The sequence below is a fragment of the Lissotriton vulgaris genome, chromosome 9, assembly GCF_964263255.1.
Source record: "Lissotriton vulgaris chromosome 9, aLisVul1.2, whole genome shotgun sequence".
Lineage (NCBI taxonomy): Eukaryota > Metazoa > Chordata > Amphibia > Caudata > Salamandridae > Lissotriton > Lissotriton vulgaris.
This window is the reverse complement of record NC_141697.1, coordinates 434,412,056-434,434,569: the sequence shown is the minus strand read 5'-3', so window position 1 is coordinate 434,434,569 and position 22,514 is coordinate 434,412,056. Positions and strand designations below refer to the sequence as shown.

The following is a 22,514-nucleotide window of genomic DNA, read 5'->3' as shown; positions in this document are numbered from 1 at the left end:
ATCTGGGGTTTGCATATTCCTTTTGTTCGTAGGCCCAGATTTCTAACAGTTACCTAAATTTTCATTTGTACGATTGTTCCCCACTGAATTAGACTGGTCCAACCACCCAGCTACCCATAGCTGGTATGAGCCGGGCACCTAGTGGATCCCCCTTAAGAATGATTCCTTTTTTTGTATAATTGTTGACCATAGATGGCTATGTTGGGACTGGGGGCAATATCCAGCCGGTTTGTGCGGCTGTAGTGGGAGTGGGGTGGGTTACACTGGGGTTCTTACGGAAGGATAACTTGTTCTCTTGATGTTCTTTACCCCTCCTTCTCCTTTCCCTTCCCACTGGCCTCCTCCTGCCTTAATAAGCCTGGGGTTAGGTCCTTAGGTGTAAGAGACTGCAATTATGTGCAATGCTCCTGCTCTTTTATCAAGGGGATTCAGTGAGCGGCAAAGAATAGTTTGCTCTCTGTATGAAGACACTGTTTATCTGGCTTAGGCCCTTAGGTGTAAGAGACTGCAATTAAACATTTGGATATGCGAAGCTCCTGCTCTCTTATCAAGGGGATTCAATGAGCGCCAAAGGATCTTTTGCTCGCTGTATGAAGACACTGTTAATCTGGCTTCAGTCTAATAAATTACAATGCAACCCAGATCCTTCTGTTTGGGTTAAATCCCTCTTTAGGGTGGACTGGAGCTTAGCCCAGTGAGGTTGCCCCTCGGCCCCAACCAATGGCAGTGGCCAGAAATCTGGGTGTGATGTTTGACTACCAACTTTCCTTTAAGGCCCAGGTTTCGGTGGTGGTTAGATCTGGTCTCTTGATCCTCCGCATGCTCTGGAAAGTTCTGTGTCTTCTCCCTCAAGAATCTCAAGTAACCTTGGTCAGGGCATTTGTTGATCTTGTCCCGATTGGATTATGTCAACATTCTGTATCTGGGTCTTCTTGACTATTCAGTCATGTGTCTACAAGTAATACAGAACATGGCAATACACCTTATTTTCAGGCTACTTAAATCTGCGTCTGTGTCTCATTACTGGGAGAAACGTTATTGACTTTGTGTGCAAGCGGATAATGTTCAAAATTATGACTCTGGCCACCAAGCCCTCTACAGAGGTCCTGCATACTTAAATGAGAGGATCAAGGAGTACAGACCAGGAAGACAGTTACGATCTAGTAGCGTTCGCCTGTTAACAATCCTCTGTTACGAAAACATCTGAGATTGGGGTCCTCCTTTATGGCCAGAGCAGCATATGTGGAACCAGCTACCTGCTCATGTTAGATTAATAATCAAGAAAGCACCCTTCAAGAAGGCCCTGAAGACACAATTTTTTTAAGCTTTGGGACTTGGTACACTTTTGGGGGCTCCACCTCGTCTCACCTTTTCTTCTATGCTGCGTGCAGGGACACACTCAGAGTAGCTGTGCACTATATAGAAGAAGTTCATTCATTCATTAAGTTCCTAATATTGTACATTTGGGCACTTTGCGTCTTTTTTTTTTTAAACAAACTTTATTGTCAAATTGCACAGTAGGCGCAGGGCTCTGAACCCCAAAGACCACTGCAGAATCCAGATATACATTTGCAAGACAGCAATTGACCTTTTTTATAGAACAATGCAACCAAAATATTTAACATTGGGTATCATTTAGGATATCTGCCCCTCTCACCCCAACTTCCCCCCCCACCCCCGAGCTTGCTAACCACCCGCTTATGGCCGAGGACCAAAGGAAAGAAAAGAGAAACGAAAAACCAGGACCGAAGAAAGACAATGCCTGTCTGTACACACACACACACACACACACACACACACCCCAAGTTACGCCTAACAACCCCCTGCGCCAGGCCTAACCACCCTGTCCCTACCCTCATTCCACTGGAATATCATCTGTTGCAGTCGGAGGCTCCAACCACAAGCCCCTATAATCCGCCCACCGCCTTCAAATTTTGTAATGCTTATGCGGACATCCCAAGGCCACAAAGAGTGGCTGCTCCAGCATGCAGAAGTCAAGGCCATTTTTCCAGGCGGCCACCAAGTGGGCCCGTGCATCCTTCCACATCTTGGCAATGTCACGTTTCACCAATGTGAGACCCAACTGCAAAAGATGCAATTCATAAATATTGCCCCGACCCCCTCCATCACATGCAGCAGGGCAAACTGTGGTGTGCCTGGGAGTTACCACCCCAGGACTTCAGATAGGTAGGAGAATAATCCTCCTCTCCAGAAACGGTCCAGCGATGAGCACTGCCAGACCGTGTGTAGGAATGTGCCCTCCACCTCACAACACCGGAGGCAATCCGGGGAGGCAATCAGGCCCTCCCGCCACAGTTGAAACGAGTAAAATAAACCAGGTGGAGGTACTTACACTGGATGAGGCGAAGACGCATGGCATTGACCGCCCGAGGAGCGGCTAGGGCCTCCCTCCAGTCTTCTTACTCTAAGGTACCTACATCTTCTTCCCACGCCCCCGTAACTTCTCCAGCTTAGACACACTATGAGTGACCAGTGTCGGATATATCCACGATATCTTTTTGGTCTCCAGGTCACCCCTGAAAACCTTCGCCTCTAACGGGCTAAACTCCGGGATAGAGTCAAGGCCCTCCAAGCTGGGGGCAAGCGCATGTCGGAGCTGGAGGTACCGGTAAAACTGACTGGGGCATCCAATCCCCGAAAGCCCTGTAGGGCCGCCAAGTCAGGCAGACTTCCATTGTGCCACAGTGGAGTTTCTCCTGTTAGTGTATTCCCCCACCCCATGCGTCTTCGAGATTGCCACCAAGTTTAGAAGACTACCTTGGTTGCCGGTGGCAGTGCACCACGCAGCGTTGCGGAGTAGAGGATTTTATGGAGAGTGTAGGTGCCGCTCCAATGCATAGGCCGGGTCTCCCCTGTCCCCATACCACCACTCGTTAAGGACCAACAGGTGCGAGGCTTGGTAATATGAAAAGATATCGGAGGTCGCTAGGCCTCCCCAGTAGGTGGAGAGAAAGCATGTACGCAATGCAACACGGACCGCTCCCCCGCGCCCCCCAGAGAAACTGTCCCAGCACCAAATTCACCAGCCCGAACCATCTGGGCGCGATCGGGTGATTCTGTAACTGGTACTGCAGGCGGGGGGAGTGCAACCATCTTGAAGATTGCCGATCTGCCATAGATAGTTAGCGGCATATGGGACCAGGTCTTAATATCAGTACGAACGCGCACCCATACCAGTGCCAAATTCCGCTCCCACGATATTGCCGGCACGACTGATAGGAACACCCCCAGATATTTGATGCCTACAACTGCCACTTGGAGCGCAGACGCCCACACACCTGCTCTCTCTCGAGCTCCCAAGACCCATAGCGAAGACTTACGAGGGTTCATGTACAGCCTGGTCGTTTCACAGAATATTTGCATGATCTCCAGGATTCGCGGCCAGACCTATCCTATGCCGTTAGAAAGAAGAGGACATCATCCGCATATAATGCAATCTTATCTGATAGACCAGGAGTTCACTCAAATCCCTTTCACTGTGCGTCGATACACAACCAGGCCGCCAGCGTCTCCATGGCTAGGCCGAATTAATAAGCCGACAGGGGGCACACCTGCCTGGTGCCACGACGGATAGGGAAGCTGGACAAGACCGCACCTGCCACATGGCCCGACGCTGTCAATTCGGTATAGAGAAGTCCCACATATGACAGAAACCGGGGGCCAAGATTAAGTCTACAAAGGAGAGCGAACAGGTAGACCCAGCTCAGGGAGTCAAATGCCCTTTCGATGTCCGTCAGTAGAAGCGCAGCCGGCACCCCTGCCTGTCGGACCTCTGCCAACGCTACGTGCGCCCGCCGCATGTTGTGTTGCGTCGCCCTCTGAGGCATGAACCCGGCCTGGTCTGGGTGGATCAAAGCCGAAATATGCGGCAGGAGGCAGTTGACCAGGGCTTTGGCCGAAACTTTTGCCTCCACATTGAGAAGGGAAATAGGGCGATAAGAAGCATGTTGCTCCAGAGGCCGACCAGGCTTATGAAACACCACCACCTCCGCGCCTTGCTAGTCCGGGGGTAGCCGGCCGGTCTACCTGGCCTCCTCTACCGCCGCCCGATGGTACAACACTAACAACCGATTGTACCGACGATGGTATTCAGCGGGGAACCCATTGGGTCCAGGTGCCTTCCCCGTATTGAGCTCTCCCAGGGCATTACCCAATTCCTCCACCGAGAGGGGGAGCTCCAGCCATGGGCGCATCTCATCGGACACCGCTTTGGGCGGGAGATCCGCAAGGAATTGGTCAACTGTAGCCTCGGGTAAACATTACCGAGGGGCACGAGAGAGGCAGACATTTTGACTTTGAGTGAGAGGAGAGCCGGGGGAAGGGCTCCTGATCACACCAGTCTGTGCTACTTCGTTAGCATTATTTTTAACATAAAATTGAGGATTGTATTCTGTACTTGATTTTATTCTTAAACGCTGCTATTGTGCTTTTAACTCAAACACTGCCTACCTACACGGAGTACCTGGTCCACCGCCGATTTTTCGGTTGTGTGGAGGGATGGTTACGTGCTAGAGGAAGGGTTTTCACTTCCGGTTCATGCTTCAATCAGCTGCTACCAGCTGATCACTCTGCACCTTTAAAAATAATGCGTCGCAGAGGGCGCGCCAGCAGTGCGTCAAAGGCAATCCAGTCTGCGCCCGTCCGTCGCCAGACGCCGGACATGCTGCCATTTTTAACAAAGCTGGGCCGACCTACACTAAGAAAGAGTTGTTAGCCTATAGGAAGGGGGTGAGTAATTGTAGACAGCCTTGTGAGGTTATGATGGAGGGGCCTTTTCGTTGCTTGAGCTGTGGATTCAGTACTATTTCTACGCTGACTCCACATGGTGACCACCTACAGTCCAAAAAGGCCATAAAGATTTTTAACCTCAATAGTCTATCATTAGCCAGCCACTATGCTGACATTTATGACTTATTGGAGGACTCCTCCCCGGATGTCCTCTTTCTTACCGAGACGTGGGTCTCGGATGATATGACTGAACCTGGCCTGGCGCTCCCAGTAGGGTATAGCATTCTCACCCTTAACAGGGTGACCAGGGGAGGGGGTATTGCGGTGATCTATAAATCAGTTTACCGCTGTACCCTTTATTAGGCAAACTATACCTGGATGTGAATGTGCTTTTTTTAAGGTTACATTCAGTCCCTTACACAATGTCAGGGTTTCTGACCTATAGGCCCCCTGGGCCATCCACTGTGTGTAAGGGTGCAGTTTTAGAGGCGGTCAGCACCCTAGCTGTTAATACTGCCAACTTTACAATCACTGGGGATTTCAATATCCACTTAGAGAAAAGTGACGGCCCGGATGTGGCTAATTTTATTGCAGATATGCAGCTTGCCAACTTATACAACTGGTGTCTGGCCCTACCCATGTAGCTGGACATCTGCTGGATACAGTTTTCACCAACGTACCCTTACTAAATGCCTTGGCCCCCATGCCCATGGGAAAGTCTGGCCCTCTTTTGGTCCCCATGTCCCTTCAGGAGATAACTCCCTTACGGAGCTTGGACCAGACATTCTCGCTTAAACGCCCTTGGCATAAGCTTGAGTGGGACACTTTCTAGGCCCGAATGGCTATTACATGTCGGAGCTTCTCTAATGAGGCTTATAGGGACTCAACAGATTGGAACAGCCAGCCACTAGATGGTTTCATCCCTGAGAAACTGTCCCTGAACTGTAAAACTCGATCTAATCCTTGGTACAATAGCAAGTTGGCTGACCTGCGCAAAGAGCGTAAAAGGCCGGAACGTATTTGAACACCAATACGAAAGACATCTATTGAGCAGCAGTTAAAGGCTACCACAAGGCCATCCAATCGGCACGCACTTCATTCTATGCCGAACTAATCCGCAACAGCGATAACCCGGCAAAGAGCGTATTCTCGATACTCTCTAGCCTTAAACAGCAGATTAATGTAGGGCAGAAAATACAGTCTAACTAGCAATGTGAGGACCTTGCCTCTTGCTTTATTAGGAAGGTAGACAACATCTATAGGTCCTTCCCTGCCACAGTTACCACCACTCTAATGCCAGGGTGTGATCAACCTGTCAACACCTTGGAGTCGCTGGCACCCATCTCCACATACCAACTGCAAGCTGTCTGCAGAAAAATTATATCTGGCTCACCGGCTGACCCTCTGAAACCAGAGCAATTTAGAAGGGTGCTGCCCATGATTTTGCCCTCCTTGAAGCAGATAATTAATATGTCGCTTTCCACTGCCATCGTGCCCAAGGTGTGGAAACATGCTAAGGTGCTACCCTTACTTAAAAAGCCCCTGTTGGATACGGCCAAGCCCGTAAATTATCTCCCCATCTCACTACTCCCGTGGGTCGCCAAGATCACAGAGGTGCATGTTAATTCACTTCTCTCAGATTTTCTGGCCAAGAATGACCTGTTGGACCCCTCCCAGAATGGTTGGTTTTCGACCTGGTCACAGCACGGAGTCTGCTCTCTTGGCTGTGACAGAACATCTCTGGTCTGCTCTGGACGCTGGGCAAACGTTGGCGCTGATCCTTTTGGATCTCAGGGCTGCGTTTGACACAGTGTCCCACGCCATCCTGCTTCAACGCTTGGAGGAGGCGGGGATTGTCGGCTTGGCCTTGAAGTGGTCACTTTATTCCTCAGTGAGAGGTCATTTATGGTTAGTGTTTCCCCTTTTGTCTCAGGCATTCACCCTATCAAACAAGGTGTTCTACAAGGTTCCTCCCCCAGTCCCCTTTAATTCAATCTCTATGTCCAACCGCTGGCCACGGTGGCTAGAAACGGGGGACTAACCATGGTCTCCTATGCAGACGACACTCAGCTGGTGGTGGCACTCTCAAGTAACACCAAGAGGGACTCCCTGAAATTTCAGGGCGATTTGGCAGAGGTCGCTGAATGGATGACTGCCAACTGCCTCCAGCTGAACGCCAATAAATCAGAGGTGTTGTTGGTGGAAAGGACCATGGTCTATGGAGTGAACATTAGTAGCCAAAAAGCCTGGGTAGCGCCCCCCTCCTAAGCTAGCCGTCATAAACTTGGGGGTGTGGTTGGACTCAATGCTCCGCTATCAAGTCCAGACGAAAAAGGACTTCTATGGGTGCTTAGACCCCTACTGGGGTTCTTTGACCCCCCCCCCCCCCCCACACACACACGCCAGACTATCATTCAGGCAGCCATAATGTTCATATTGGATTATGCCTGCTCTCTGTATCTAGGGGCAAATAAGGCCGAGATTGCTCGGCTACAACGGGTACAGAATGCAGCAGCCAGATCACTGATTGGCCTGCACAGGTCTTGCTCGGTGTCAGCCACTATCTATCGGCTACACTGGCTGCCGGTGGCTAGGAGAATTGAATTTAAGGCGCTTTGTATCACTTTTAAAGCCCTGAAGTTCAACACTCCTAGCATTCTGGCTAACCTAGTCACCCCCTAAGTCCCCACACGGCAGCTTCGTTCACTTGGTGAGGGTCCTAAGGTTTTGGAGAGTGCGGACAGGAGGCCGTTCCTTCGCAGTAGGGCATCCCTTCTTTGGAACTCACTGCCCACTCACATTCGAAGCCATACTAACTACTTGGCTTTTAGTTAGGCCATACAAACACAACTTTTCCCCACTGTGTAGTTTCTGCCTCTCTCCGTGCTTGTTGCTCTGCTGACAGCGCCGCAAGGCCCCTTTGCCGGGGCAGCTGTTGACTATACAAATGGCAGTAACATAACGTAACATAACATAACATACAGATCCGCATAATAGGTGGCAAAGCTCTCCGCTATGGTCCTGGAGTCTATTATCGGCGTCCCACTCTCATCAAGCACACCCGAAAGGACCTGGGGACGAAAAACACCCTTGCAGAGCCGATGTAGCATCTTGCTCGACTTATCGCCCCATTGGCATATTTTGCTACGTGTTGCTAGCCAAATTTGACGAGCCTCGTCCATTAGGAGAGAGGCATATGACTGCTGTGCCAGCACCAGTTGATGTACCACCGGTTCATCACCCGCCCCCGGCTCCGACGCTCAAGGGTTTCCACCTCCGCCTCAGCCCGGACCAACTCATCCCGGCACTTTCTACGGGCTGCCACGCACCATGCTATGTCCACCCCCCGCAGAGTGGGATTCAGTGCCTCCCAGAGTGTTACTGCACTAGAAACCGACCCCACATTGGCGGTAAAATAGTCCCCAACCATCTCCCTCATGTGCCTCTCATAGTCGGCATTCTGCAAGTTCCAAACAGCTCGATGCCAGCAAAAGGGTTGCCACCCCCTGCCCAGCCGTAATTCCACAAACACCGGGGAGTGGTCCGACAGCCCCCTAGGGAGGATCCCAGCCGACACTACACTCTTAACCGTCGCCCGGGGGACGAAAACAGTCTATCCTAGAGAAGGAGTTATGAACCGCTGAGAGGTAAGTAAACTCCCTCCTGCCTCAGTGTGTGTGCCGCCAGGTGTCCACTCAATCTAGGCCTGTAACCAGGGAATGCAATTTCGTGGGATGCGTGCCACACTGGCACCCTCCCGCCCTACTTCTGTCTCTGCCCATATCCATTACATCGTTCCAATCTCCACCCACCACTGAGGCCACGTCCGGCATGTCAGCCCACAGGGAGAGCAGCCGTTCCACCAAGGACCACTGTAAAGGAGGAGGGGCATACACACATCCCAACACAATAGGATCCTCCCCAATCATACCCCGGAGAAATAGGTACCGCCCCTGCAGATCCAGCCATTGTTGCGCATGTACATACGAGACCCTGCGGTGTATTAGAACCGCTACTCCCCTAGAACCTTGCATAAACCCAGCGTGAAATACCTGCTGGAAGCCATAGCGCTGCAGGCACAGGACCTTGGAACCCATCCGATGGGTTTCCTGCAAAAAGAGGATATCAGCACCGATCCTCTTGGCCGGACGCAGGACAGCTCCTCGCTTAATTTTATCCAGAACCCCGCGCACATTCCAACTAACAATACGGAGAGTGCCCGAAGGCACCAGAGCGTCTACAGCCCCACTAGCCATCGGGCAGCAAGCATTGGTGCATCATGAACATGAGGGCCCGGTAGTGTGCGCACATGTTGTGGTGAGCCCAGAGTAAAAGCGCAACCCAAACCCCTTCCCCATAACAAACCCCTCACCCCAAACCTCAAAAACACTAAGTACCTGTTGCGGCGGAGTCGGCACCACACCCCCAACAGGGGTGGGCGAGGGGGGGGCATAGTCCGCACCCGCCAATGGATCCCCAACTGGCAGCCCATGTCACCCAGGCCCAGACCCCATACGCACTAGACAGGTGGGGATTCAGCCCCCATCAGGGCCCCCTTCATATTGCTCAGCTCAAACAGTCGCTCAGTCCAATTAGAGAAGCATCTCAGCACCATCTTGTTCACAGGAATCAAGGATCTACAGTCCGGTGTTGGGAAGCAGGGTCTTCCCGGGAGGGGCCCCGCAGGACACAGAGCTCCTCTGGGACCGTGATCTTCTGTGCCCCCTCCGGCGCTGCCCACATTATTCTTTGACAGCCCCTCACTCAGGGATGAGTCAGCTTGCAGCCCAGGCGTCATAGGCACCCTCCCCCATACAGTTTCATCTGTTCACTTGAAGACCTCCTCCGGGGAGTCAAAGAAGTGGGTGCGGGATTGATCTACCACACGCAAACAAGCCGGGAATAACAAGGCATACGGGAGCTTGAGGTCTCTCGGTCTGGCTTTCGCCGCCATAATCGATTGACGTTGCTGCTGCACAAGTCGCGTATAGTCCGGGAACACCAGGATGCGATGATTGTCATACAATAAAGGTTCCTTGATGCAGGTCTGCTTCTGCACGGTGTCACGGTCAAGATAGTTCAACAGCCTCGCAATCACTGGTCGTGGACGAGCCCCCCCACTGGTGATTTCTGAGTGAGCGCCCTGTGGGCCCGCTCCACGACAAAGCACGGGACAGCTCATCGGGAGGGAGCCAGCTTTCCAGCCATTGCGTGAGGAAACGCTCCATATTACCATTCTCGCACACCTCCGAAAATCCAACAAAGCGCAGGTTGTTCTGCCGTGCCCGCCGCTCTGCATCCTCGAACCAGAGCGCCAGGCCCTTCTGGATGTTTTCCATGCTTGCCACCTTCTGCTTGAGGACTGAAACATTATCCTCCATCCCTGAGATGCGGGTCTCGGCCTCTATGGACACCGCATTCCGTAGATCATGGCGTAGTAGCTAACATCCGCGCCCCCCGCATCAATTTTAGCATTAAGCATATCCCTGGATTGGACATCAGGGCCGCGTTGTCAGGTATGGCTTCTACGGAACTCCCCACGGCACCACCCGTTGTTCCCGGCCAGTGAACTTGTCTATGGGACCATGCTTCGTGGAACCACCGCCGCCCTTATCCCTCATCATGACGGCATTCCGCGGACCCCGGCAAACCTCGGGCAAGTTGGGCTAGGCTCCGGCACAGGATCCTCCTCCGCTCAGGCACGCCGCAGGCCACTCCATCACCCGGCCCGATCCCAAGTAAAGAAAAGAAGGTAGGCCGGGAGGAGGGAAGGCACCCCCCAACCGGGGCAGGCAATCCACCAAAAATACATTTGTGGTTTTGCTTCTTGGAGGATTTATGTGAATCAACATGGACAGCATTGTTTTCGGAAGAAACCTGGGACCTGGAGATGGCCTGTCATTTGCAGGAAAATGATTTCCAGGTATAAACAAGATAGACTCCTGTGTTATAGGCATTATATTGTGCTCAGTCACTAAAATATGGTTACTTACCCAGTAAGCATCAGTTCTTGGCATGTAGAGCTGTAGATGCTGCTGTGTATAGCGCGCCATCTAGTGTTGGGTCCGGATGTTTGCACTTGTTTTTTCTTCGGAGCAGTCTTTCCAGTCACGAGGTAGGCGACTCCTCCTTTCGGTAATCGTGTGCATCGACTCCATTGTTAGATTATTTGCCGCGGAGGTTGAGAATGGAGTACTAGTAAAGAATAGAGATGTCCATGCGTATGTAAGTAAATTAAATAGAGAACTACAACAGATACAGGTAACCAGGGTGGTGGGTGGGGTCGGTCATGTGAATTTACAGCTCTGCGTGCCAGGAACGGATGCTTACTGGGTAAGTAACATTATCCGTTCGAGACATGTGAGCTGTAGCGAACTTGCTGTGCATAGACTTCATAGCAGTATCCTTCCAAAGCGGTGGCTAACCTGTAGCTGTTGAAGTTGTCTGAAATAGTGTCTTAAGTACTGCTTGACCCACATTGGCTTGTTGTCTTGCTAACACATCCACACAATAGTGTTTAGTGAATGCCTGTGGTGTAGACCATGTTGCAGCTTTGCAAATGTCAGCTATGGGAATGTTTCCCAAAAAAGTCATAGTAGCCCCTAGCTTGCGAGTGGAATGTGCCCAAGGGGGTACAGTAAGAGTTCTTTTTGCTTTTGCATAGCAGGTTGGAATGCAATTAACAATCCACCTTGCAATACCCGATTTGGAAATAGAATTGCCCTTGTGCGGTGGTGCAAAAGCAACAAAGAGTGGTTGTGTTTTACGAAAAGAGTTAGTCTTTTCAATGTAGTACAAGAGTGCTCTTCTAACATCTAAGGTGTATAGAGCTCGTTCTGCCACTGAATCAGGTTGAGGGAAGAAAACAGGTAATTCTACCGACTGATTTATGTGAAATGCAGATACTACCTTAGGTAAAAATTTAGAATTGGTACGAAGAACCACTTTCCCTATGTATAATTGGGAAAAAAGGTTCTTGTACGGTTAATGCCTGTAATTCACACACTCTCCTTAATGAAGTGATTGCAATGAGGAAATCTGTTTTCCAGGAGAGGAACTGTGGTTCACATTTGTGCATGGGCTCAAAAAGTGGGCCCATTAAACTTGTGAGGACTATGTTAAGATTCCACACTGAAGCAGGTGGAAGTTTAGGCGGCATTACTCTTAGTCCTTCCATAAACGCTTTAAATCACTGGTACTCTAAACAACAACAAATGTGGTCTATTATGTAAATATGCAGCTAGTGCCGCCAGGTGTAGTCTGATGGAGGTGTAATCCAACGCTGACTGTTGCAAGTGTACCAGATAGCCGATGATTTTTTGTGTGGAAGCATCAAGAGGTTTGATATGATTGTTGCTACAATAAACAACAAATCACTTCCACTTATCTGCGTAGCAGGCCCTTATAGCAGGTCTTCTAGTCTCCCTAATGATAGTCATACCTTCTGGTGGAATGTTCAAGTAACCAAACTAAGACTTCAAGAGCCAGATCGTGAGGTCCATCTGTTTGGGATCTGGGTGTCTGATTTCTCCATGGTTCTGTGTTTGGAGACTGGAGGTTAAATGCAGATTTTGATGCAGAATCGAAGATAGCTCCAACAGCGGTGTGAACCAAGGTTGATATGCCCATGTGGGAGCTACCTGAATTAGTGTGAGAGATGTTTGCCCGAGCTTGTGAACCACTAATGGAATGAGTAGATGTGGAAAAGCATAGGCAAATATCCCTGACCAGTTCATCCATAGTGCATTGCCCATGGATTGCGGGCGTGGGTACCTGAAGGCAAAGCCCTGGCATTTTGGTGTGTGGCGAACAAATCTATGTGAGGAATTCCCCAACTTTGAAAGTATGGGAGGAGAACCCGAGGGTGGGGTTCCCATTTGTGTATTTGCTGACTCTGCCTGCTGAGGAGATCTGCAATCTGGTTGTTCACTCCTGGGAGATGTTCCACTAGGAGATAAAGTTTGTGGTGAATGACCCACCTCCAGATGTCTTGTGCTAAGTGGGACAGTTGGAGAGTGTGAGTGTGTCCCCCTGTTTTTGTATGTAATACATAGCTGTCATGTTGTCTGTACGAACCAAGACAGCTTTGCCCTCCAGGTGAGTCTGAAACACCTTTAGTGCCAAGAAGATTGCAAGCAGCTCTAGATGATTGATGTGTAGCAATTTTTGCTGTTGACTCCACAGGCCTTGCACGGTGTGTTGTTGTGGATGAGCTCCCCAGCCAGTGAGAGACGCATCTATGAACAGCCGTCCTCTTGATACATTTTTGTGTTCCACCACTTTAGAGAGCGAATAGTACAGCCGCTTACCAACACTAGATCGGCCAATAAACTGCGTGACTGGTTCCACTGACTGGCTAAGCATCCTTGAAGTGGAAGCATGTGCAGCCTTGCAAGGGGGACTATTCTGATGCAGGATGTCATCATTCCCAGCAGTTGCATATAAACCCTAGCTGGAATCCAATGATTGGGTTGAAAGTGGAGAACTAAATAAAGCCTAAATATTTTGAATTCTGTCTGCACTGGGAAAGGCCAGAGCTTTTTCAGTATCTTGCGTGGCCCCTAGGTAGTCCTGAAGGGAAGTTGGGGTAAATTTTTGGGGTTGGTTGGGGTATTTAGAGACACCGGTGTGTTCCGTTGCAGGGAGCAGTCAGCTGGGAGGAATACGTCACAAAATGGGTACGCTACATGATTTGAAATGTGTTACCTGGAATGTACGGGGGCTCCATTCAATGCAGAGACGTCATAAGGTACATGCATATTTGGTCCGTCGGGGGACCCACATAGCTTTCCTTCAAGAAACACACATTAATCGAGTTGAGGGACTAGAAATTGAAACATAGACGGAGGGGGCAGGTATTCTACACAACCTTTTCGGATTTTGCAAGGGGTGCTGTGATATGGGTCCGAGCGGGCATTTATGGGTTAGAACGGGCGTTCCCTTCCAGCCGGTACAACAATTGGTGGACCCAGAGGGGAGATATGTGGTGGTGATGGGGCTTCTTAATGGTGTGGACGTGACGCTGTGCAGCATTTATGCTCCGAATGTGGATCAGGCCTCTTTCTTTGAGCGTATATCAGGGAGCTTAGCACCGTATTTGACCAGTTCGACATTAACAGGAGGGGATTTTAATTCGATTGTGGACGTAGAGAGGGATAGATCCCATCCGCCGCTCCCTGATGCTCCAGTGCACAGGCTCTCTAAAGCAGTGGTTCCCAAACTTTTTACTCCTGAGGACCCCCAGTAAGCTGAGGACCCCCAGTAAGTCACTACTGGAAGCCGGACCCCCAAGCAATTTGTACTATTTAAATTTCAAACATTAATACAGAAGTCTGTGAAAAATACACAAACAAGTGCATACCAAACACATACTCCAATACCTAAAGATTTGATTAATTTATATTGAGAAAATTGGCTAAAATTTAAAGATTTTAATGGGAAGGTTGGTGCTGCACCTCGGCGACTAACTTTTTAATGTTTGCTTTTATTTTGCAGTATGAGCCTCCTGCTTCTGGCAGGGCTGTACTGGAAACCCAAGGCAACCCTGGCAAATCTTCTCAGAACAGTCCCTCCACTGTGCGCACCAAGTGTAGCAAGTGAGCCTGACCACTACAAAGGGAGCTTTGTGGGGCTGTCCCCCCCCCCGCCCCAAGAAAATTTGGAAACAATTATGCATTTCACATACATTTGTCATTATATATTGAATTGTATTAGCTTTTAAAGCATAGTAAATGGTGACCTTACTGTGTAGCAGGATACAACAATCTTCTGTTGGGGCTCCTCAATGGTTCCCTCACTATCACCCTCCAACAGTGCCTCTTATCTCTCCATAGCGTCTGTCACATGTATTGCATTTGTTTCATAGCATCTCTCATACCAGTGTAGGGCAGAGACAATGAATCATACATGTGCAAATCGGTGTATAGAAAATGTTATATAAGGCAAAGGGGACTTCAAGGTGTGGGATTAATGTTATCTATACTGGTAGTGATTTTTTGTTTTAAGAGTGCTTGGGCTGGAGAAGCACAAACTCAGGATTCAGAACATAATAGTGGTTAGCATGGACGTCAATAATACAAATTTATTTCTAACCAAATACACCTTCATTAGCAGCATCCGGATAGTGAAAGACTGAGAGAAAACATAACTTACTACCTTGTACCATGCAGTCTGAATGCAGCTCTTTGATGGCAGTTCATAGCTCACTGTGCTGGTTTAAGAGTGTAACTCGTGAACTGCACAGTAACAACAGAAGCTCAGTGACAAAAGCCGTAACCCACTGAGCTATGCACATTAAAATATTATTTTTGGTAAATGCATGGTACATGTTCTTTGCAGCAGACATATTAAACCTCTGCGCTTCCTTTGATGGGTTAAATCTGTCATTAACTAAAACTACCATCTCACTCTCCACCAGGTACATTAATCACCGGAGTTATCTTGTAACCTTTATTGTTGCTTTGAAAACTGTTGCATATACAAGGATTTTTGCAGTGCTTTTAAAAAAAACTGCTGCCTGGGGACCCCCTGGGACTTCGTCACGGACCCCTAGGGGTCCAGGGACCCCAGTTTGGGAACCACTGCTCTAAAGTGAGAGGTATGGTAGAGAAAAGTGAGCAACCCAGTAAACCTTTGGGGGATTGGGTACAAATGTGATAAGATGGGTAAAGTTGCCTCCAAAGGAGTTTGTTATACTAACTCAGTTATTTGACTTATGTAACTAAATTTGAGAAAGATAACTGAATTACCCTGGGTGAAATTAATTAAACAAGTTTAAAAGAACATTCATGAACTACACTAGACAAAACAATACTTAACATTAGACAAAAACAAATAGACATGTGTATAGGCAAAAGGTGAATTTTATCAAAATTGAGTCATCAAGGGAAAAATACAAAACATAGGAAATTAACAAAACAGGAATACAGGACAAATGTAATGAAATAAATCAAAGGAATCTCTGTAAAGCCTGTAGATAACCTATCCAAAAAGTAAAGATTATGAGAAAATCTTCTTTGGATAAGGTTGAGGTCGACGTTTCGTAGTTAGTTGTTGATGTCGCATCAACTAATGTCTCTTGCTCCGAGATTGACAGCTCGCGTTACCGACTACCTTGTGATTCTGAAAGCGCTACAGATCGCATAATTCTGGCGACTTGGTGTCTAAATTGAAATCTTTGAGGATTGTTTCGCTCGCGTTCCTCCCCTGTCCAACGCATTTACAGATCGCTTGATCCGGATAACTTGAATTCTATCTGTGATTCGCTGCACATTAGTTGATGCGACATCAACAACTAACTACGTAAAAACACCAATAAGTTTAACTCCCTTGTGAATCCAAAGATTTACCTCTGTCCTGGCATATCAAATCATCTGCCTCCAACATACTGATTTAAGGGATTTACAAATACTAATTGCCCACTGTCCTGATGATGGTCTTGCAGAGTTATCCATAAAGACCGAAACGTCGACCTCAACCTTATCCAAAGAAGATTTTCTCATAATCTTTACTTTTTGGATAGGTTATCTACAGGCTTTACAGAGATTCCTTTGATTTATTTAATTACATTTGTCCTGTATTCCTGTTTTGTTAATTTCCTATGTTTTGTATTTTTCCCTTGATGACTCAATTTTGATAAAATTCACCTTTTGCCTATACACATGTCTATTTGTTTTTGTCTAATGTTAAGTATTGTTTTGTCTAGTGTAGTTCATGAATGTTCTTTTAAACTTGTTTAATTAATTTCACCCAGGGTAATTCAGTTATCTTTCTCAAATTTAGTTACATAAGTCAAATAACTGAGTTAGTATAACAAACTCCTTTGGAGGCAACTTTACCCATCTTATCACTAAAGTGAGAGGAGCATGGCAGACCAACTGGGGGCTGGTGGACACATGGCGTGCACATCATCCAGAGGTATGAGAATACTCCTATTTCTCCAGACTCCAAGAGCTGCATGTTAGGCTTGATGCGATACTGTGCACCCCCGAATTTCACGCCAAGGTAACTCATAGTGAGTACTTGGCTAGGACGAGATTAGATTATGACCTGTTGCTAGTGCAGATATGATGGGTTCAGGAGAGAGCAGTGATACCGACTTGGCGGCTCCGGCCGGAAGCGCTGGAGGACTCCGCCTTTTGTGCAGAGGTGGGAGAGGGCATTGATCAATATTTTGTGGAGAATGAGAGTACGGCGGCGTCGGTAGTGATTGAGTCGGGCGCATTTAAGGTGGTAGTGCGGGTTTATGTATTGCTAAAATGGCGGGGTGAGGAAGACACTATTGAATGACAGAGGCAGCGGAGCGTCGGCTGCGTAGCGCCGAGAGAGCCCGCCCCAAAGAAGTGGGAGCTTCTTTTTAACAGTTTCTAAAATCAAAAATTTCAATTGAGAAATGTTGTGACAAGCCTCATTGAAAAGGGTCGCAATATTGGAGGGGTACATGATGTCTGATACGAAGTCCCTTAAGTGTAATGGTTTTGCACGGGACACATATCCAGCATGAAATATACAATGTGTTATTAAGTTGTTTGGATTATCTTCACTTGTTTTAGGTTACTCCGTTAGTACATAACCTAGTCATACATACACAGGTTTACGGCGTTTTAGTTTCCCCTTCAAATATGGCTGCCACACTTAGGGTTACACTTGTACTTCTTTAATGACGATTACACACTAGTCACATACTAGACTAAGATGGCCGACAACAATAGGTAGTCCGCCTTTTATTTTTATAGAGTTGAGCGCGCTCTTTATCAAATGCCGACAACACCCGCTCACTCTCAGCGCCGTACAAGACCGTTTCCCCTAACATGCCGCAGGCTGACACTTTTATCGGTAAGTTACCATGCGGTTTCGCCGATTGAACCCGTATGAATTATCTCTTGAGCCCACACCAAAGGCGGGCATTTACAATTTCCGTGTTTTCTTTGCAAAACACACCTAAAGAATATCGACTTTTCGTAAGCCCCATACTCTCTTTTAAGATACACCGATTCTTCTTCTATTGAGTAACCCACTGGGAGACGAATATAAATTCCGTTCTATTACCGCGCATGCTGAGCACTTTTTCATGGCAGAGATGTTGAACATCTGCGCTAACACGCACATACTTAGTAAATCGATCCCCGCATGTTGACACTAGATTCCTCAGCACCTCCATCACCCACCAATATACTCCTAACATCCCCAAGATCACATCAAGTTTTTGTTGTATGGTGCCACACATGGTTTTCTGTGTATTTTTGGTTGACTGTGTTTTAATTGCTTTCTTGTATTTAAACAATGTTTTCCTTAGACGACTGACTAATGTATTGTATATTAATATGGCATGGCCATGTGGCTGACAGTTATATTTTGCATTTTAGAGCTCCCAGATGAAGGGCTAACAAGCCCGAAATGCATTGGAGCAGAATGGAACAACCATCAGCTCGATATGAGTGGAATTAACTCTATGGATAAATGATGATAAATTTACAATGAACTTTAAGAAATAAATCCTAACTTTGATGAAATCAAAAAGGAGTCTTGATTTTCAAGAAAACAAGGGTGTGCCCAAGATCAGAGATGCTATAATCATTTTGATGGTAACACTTTCTTGTTACTCTATCAATGTGGACCACTGATTACAAAATCTTTTGTAGGAACCTTGTGGCTCGGCTCCTCCCGTACATGATGCAGCTGGTCCATCGGGACCAAGCGGGCTTTATCCCCATGCGGAACACATCCACGAATGTGCGGTGATTGCTTCGGATTCTGGAGGGGGACCACGATTCGGCTCCCACTGCAGTGATCCTATCGGTCGATATAGAGAAGGAGTTCGATAGCCTGGAATGGCTGTATCTGTATCAGGTTATGCGAATTATGGGATTGGAGGAATCGTTTGTGGGGTGGACTCAGATTCTTTATAGATCAGCGACAACTGCGTAGTACGGAGGGTTTCAAAGAGGAAATTCTCTTTTAAAGACTCCTTATGTAGCTGCACCCCATGGTAGTTGGTAGCTCTACCCAGTAACTCAATGTAGCCTACACTGTCATCTGGTGGAGAGGGCTTGTTAGGATATAAATCAGGATCATTGCCCATGGGCGAATTGATATTGTAATCATCCCATGGGTCTTTCATTGGTTGAATATCATCCCCATTGTCATCCCCATCATCCTGATTATCAGGTGTATGTGGTTGTGAATGTTGGGGTGAAATAGGCTGTGACTGAGGTGAAGGAGGTGAAGGAAAAGGAGGAGGGGCAGGGTTAGTTCCAACCGTTTTCTTTAAAGGAATGTGGTATTCTTCCTCTGTATCAGTCCTTTTTAAAGTCACTTTAGTGGTGATATTTCCAGTTTGAGGATGAATATATAGCACTTTTTGTTTCAGATCCGGTTTGTCGATTGGAGCGTCGAAACGGTGTCTTTTTGGTGATTTCGGTACATCTGACTGTTTCGGCGCCAAGAGTTTCGGTGCCGAAGTCTTGGTGTTTTCGGATCCAAAGTGTGTTGGGGTGCCGAATAGTGGGGGGTCGGTCCGGACTTGTGTTTCAACCCCAAAGGTCTCGGCTCCATACTGGATTTGGAGGGAGTCTTTTCGGAGCTGGAAGGCTTTATGAGAGGCTTTGGTGCAGAGCCAGAAGGCGGGCGTCGGAAGCATGGTCTCAGTGACGACCGGAGCCAGAGGGCGCAGGTTGGACCGGAGCCGCCTTCTTTTGTAGAGTTGGGTCTTTGGATGAGGGGGAGCTGTACTCCCAGTAAGTTGTCCTCGCCAGCCTCTTCGTCCGATTTGTGTCCGAAGATGTCCGGAATGGAGCTTGTGTGCTGGCTCTGCATGTCGCTGCGTCGGGCCGGTGGTCGCAAAGTGTCTTCTTGGAGCAGAAAGCCTGGCATGCGCCGCAGTCCTGTTCTCTGTGTTCGGGGGACAAACACAGATTACAAACCTCGTGTGAGTCAGTGCGCGGGTATTTCTCGTGACACCAAGGGCAGATTTTAAAGGGAGTTTGTTCCATCGACTGCAGGTCGGCCCGACGCGGGTAGGCCAGACTGCCTTCTACAAGCTTTCCGATTGAAAGTTACGTTTCTGCAAGTAAATACGATACGCGATAAAGCGAAAACGCAATCGAAACAATACCGCTGAGGGCGAGTATCTTGCGCACCGAGGGAAACCGAAGGAACGGTGTCGAACCAGAGCACAGCCATTGATGTTCGAACCTGATGGCAGAAAAAAACTATCTAACAATGGAGTCGATGCCCATGCGCACTATCACCGAAAGGAGGAGCCACCTACCTTGTGACTGGAAAGAATTCTTTGAAGAAAAACAAAGTGCAAACATCCGGACCCAACACTAGATGGCGAGCTATGCACAGCATGTGATCAACAGCACACATGCCTCGAATATATTTTTATTCTAGGCCTGCATCTCACCAGCCTTTTGATAAATTTCACAGCAAGAAAATAAATGCATAAAACAGCTAGAATGTTTAAACCAACAGATTTTTCTACACAGATTAAACATCACCTCTAGAAGAAGCAATAAGAACCTGGCACAAATAGCTGCCATACAAAGTACTGACAGCAGATTCCTCGCCTTGCCTCAAACTCTCTCTGGAGTTTGAGACAAGGCGAGGAATCAGCTGTCAGAGAACTTTGTAGGGCAGCTATTTGTGCCAGGTTCTTATTGCTTCTTCTAGAGGCAATAAGAACCTGGCACAAATAGCTGCCCTACAAAGTACTCTGACAGCAGATTCCTCGCCTTGTCTCAAACTCCAGAGAGAGTGTGACGGTGTCAATGGGGCATCTAGTCTCACTCTCAAGCTCCATCAAAGTTGATCCCAAATCTAGTCCTCATAAACTCAAGAGTTTCTAGGTGTTCTGGGTCCTTTAGCAACGTTGCAGCAAGTAAATGCTTTTATGTAGGCTTCCTGTTTTTAGCACATTAAAGGTTCCCTCTAGTGAGCTTTCAGGCCTCAAAGAACTGCAGAGGTCTCCAGTTGGCCTTCTCAGTGTGATCTGTGCCTCTTGAACCGACCCATGTTCCAGCTCCAGTGTAGATATTGGTCCTGGCACCACCCACTGTGCCGGTTCCCTTCACAACGACGTTCGTGCCACCACTGAAGGAGGAAACGCAACCTATTGTGATCTCAGACACTGAAAGGTTGACTGAGGCTGCGCAATGATCCCACCGGAGCTCTGCCAGTTGGTAATCTTTTGGAGTCTGATACATTGCCCTTACCATGCTGTCAGGCCCAAAATTTGCACTATCTTTTTGGCGTTGATTCGGATAATGACAATTTTGATGAAAGGAATGGTTTTGATTCCCAAAATATGATGAGAATAATTGGTATAAAAAAAACTACACGCTGGTCTCGATATGTCTTTGTTTCTCCTCCCTGCCCTGCCATTATAGAAAGCACCTCCTTTGCGGTCATTAGTAGAGGGAGGCAGAAGCGCTAGATCTACAACTCCCTACTATGGAGGTGAAGACAAATGTTCTGACAGTTGTACTCCAGGTGGTCAAGCACCTACAGAGCCTATGTTGACATTCAAGGACGCCCTCACAGATAGCTTTTGGGGCACCAGGGTGAAACCATGTTAGGGACCACCAGTCATTATGCAGGTCATTTGGCACCAAACGACCAGGACTTCCTTACCCAATATCCCACACCAGAAAGTTTGGCAGTGCAGGTGTTCACCAGCAAGATTACTCCTAACCCCTTTCCTGCCATCCCACCAGAATGTGATTCTAAAATGATAGTGTCTTTTGGTAAGCGTGTCTTCTGATCCATAAGCCTTACTCTATAGTCTGTAAACACCAGCTGTCTTTTAGGCAATTACTCTCATGCCTTATGGAACATATGCAAAAGAAACAATTGATGGACGGAATGCTGGACAAAGCAAACATTCACCCACAGTCACAAGGATCTGGGTTAAATCCATAATTCTTTTGCTCACCACCCCGCCCCAATTTGGACCCAGCCATATGCAAATCAGCCTTGACCTTGTCCCTTGTGGGAACAGTCCAGTCCGAACTGCCAAGCCAGGTCCTCCCTGGACCGGAAACAAGCCTCCTGATACCGGTTTCAGGGCATCACCCTTCATCAGCCAGGCTAGCTTGAATCCAGTGGTGTAGTGAGCACGGGACCCACGTCTGGGCATACCCTTCCCACTTAGGGCGACATATGCAAAAGAAACAATTGATGGGCGCAATGCTGGACAATGCAAACATTCACCCCCAGTCACATGGATCTGGGTTAAATCCATCATTCTTTTGCTCACCACACCAGTTTGGACCCAGCCATATGCAAATCAGTCTTGACCCTGTCCAGGGAGGACATGGCCTGGAAGTTCGGGCTGGACTGTTCCCATTGGGCGCAGGGTCAAGACTGATTTGCATATGGCTGGGTCCAAACTAGAATGGCATGGTGAGCAAAAAAACTATAGATTTAGGCCCAGATCTCTGTACTGGGTGAAATGTAGGACATTGTTCTGCAGTCGGTCAATCAATTGTTTTTTTTGCATTTTGTCACCCCGAGTGGGATGGGTATTTCCAGACGTGGGTCCCGTGCTCTCCGTGCCACTGGAGTCAAGCTATCATGGCTGATGAGGGCTGGAAGCCCGAAACCGGTCCCAAGATGCTGGTTTCCAGTCCAGGAAGGACATGGCCTGGCAGTTCGAGCTGGAGTGTTCCCATTGAGCGCAGGGTCAAGACTGATTTGCATATGGCTGGGTCCAAACTGGAATGGCATGGTGAGCAACAAAACCGAATGATTTAGACCCAGATCTC

At 48.1% G+C, this 22,514-nt stretch overlaps 1 protein-coding gene across 2 annotated transcripts in view; it reads right to left on the bottom strand.

Annotated features, from left to right (window-relative positions):
• Positions 1-22,514, bottom strand: part of ZFYVE21 (zinc finger FYVE-type containing 21) — a 293,833-nt gene that overhangs the window by 137,411 nt on the left and 133,908 nt on the right. The gene's annotated exons all lie outside the window — the stretch shown is intronic.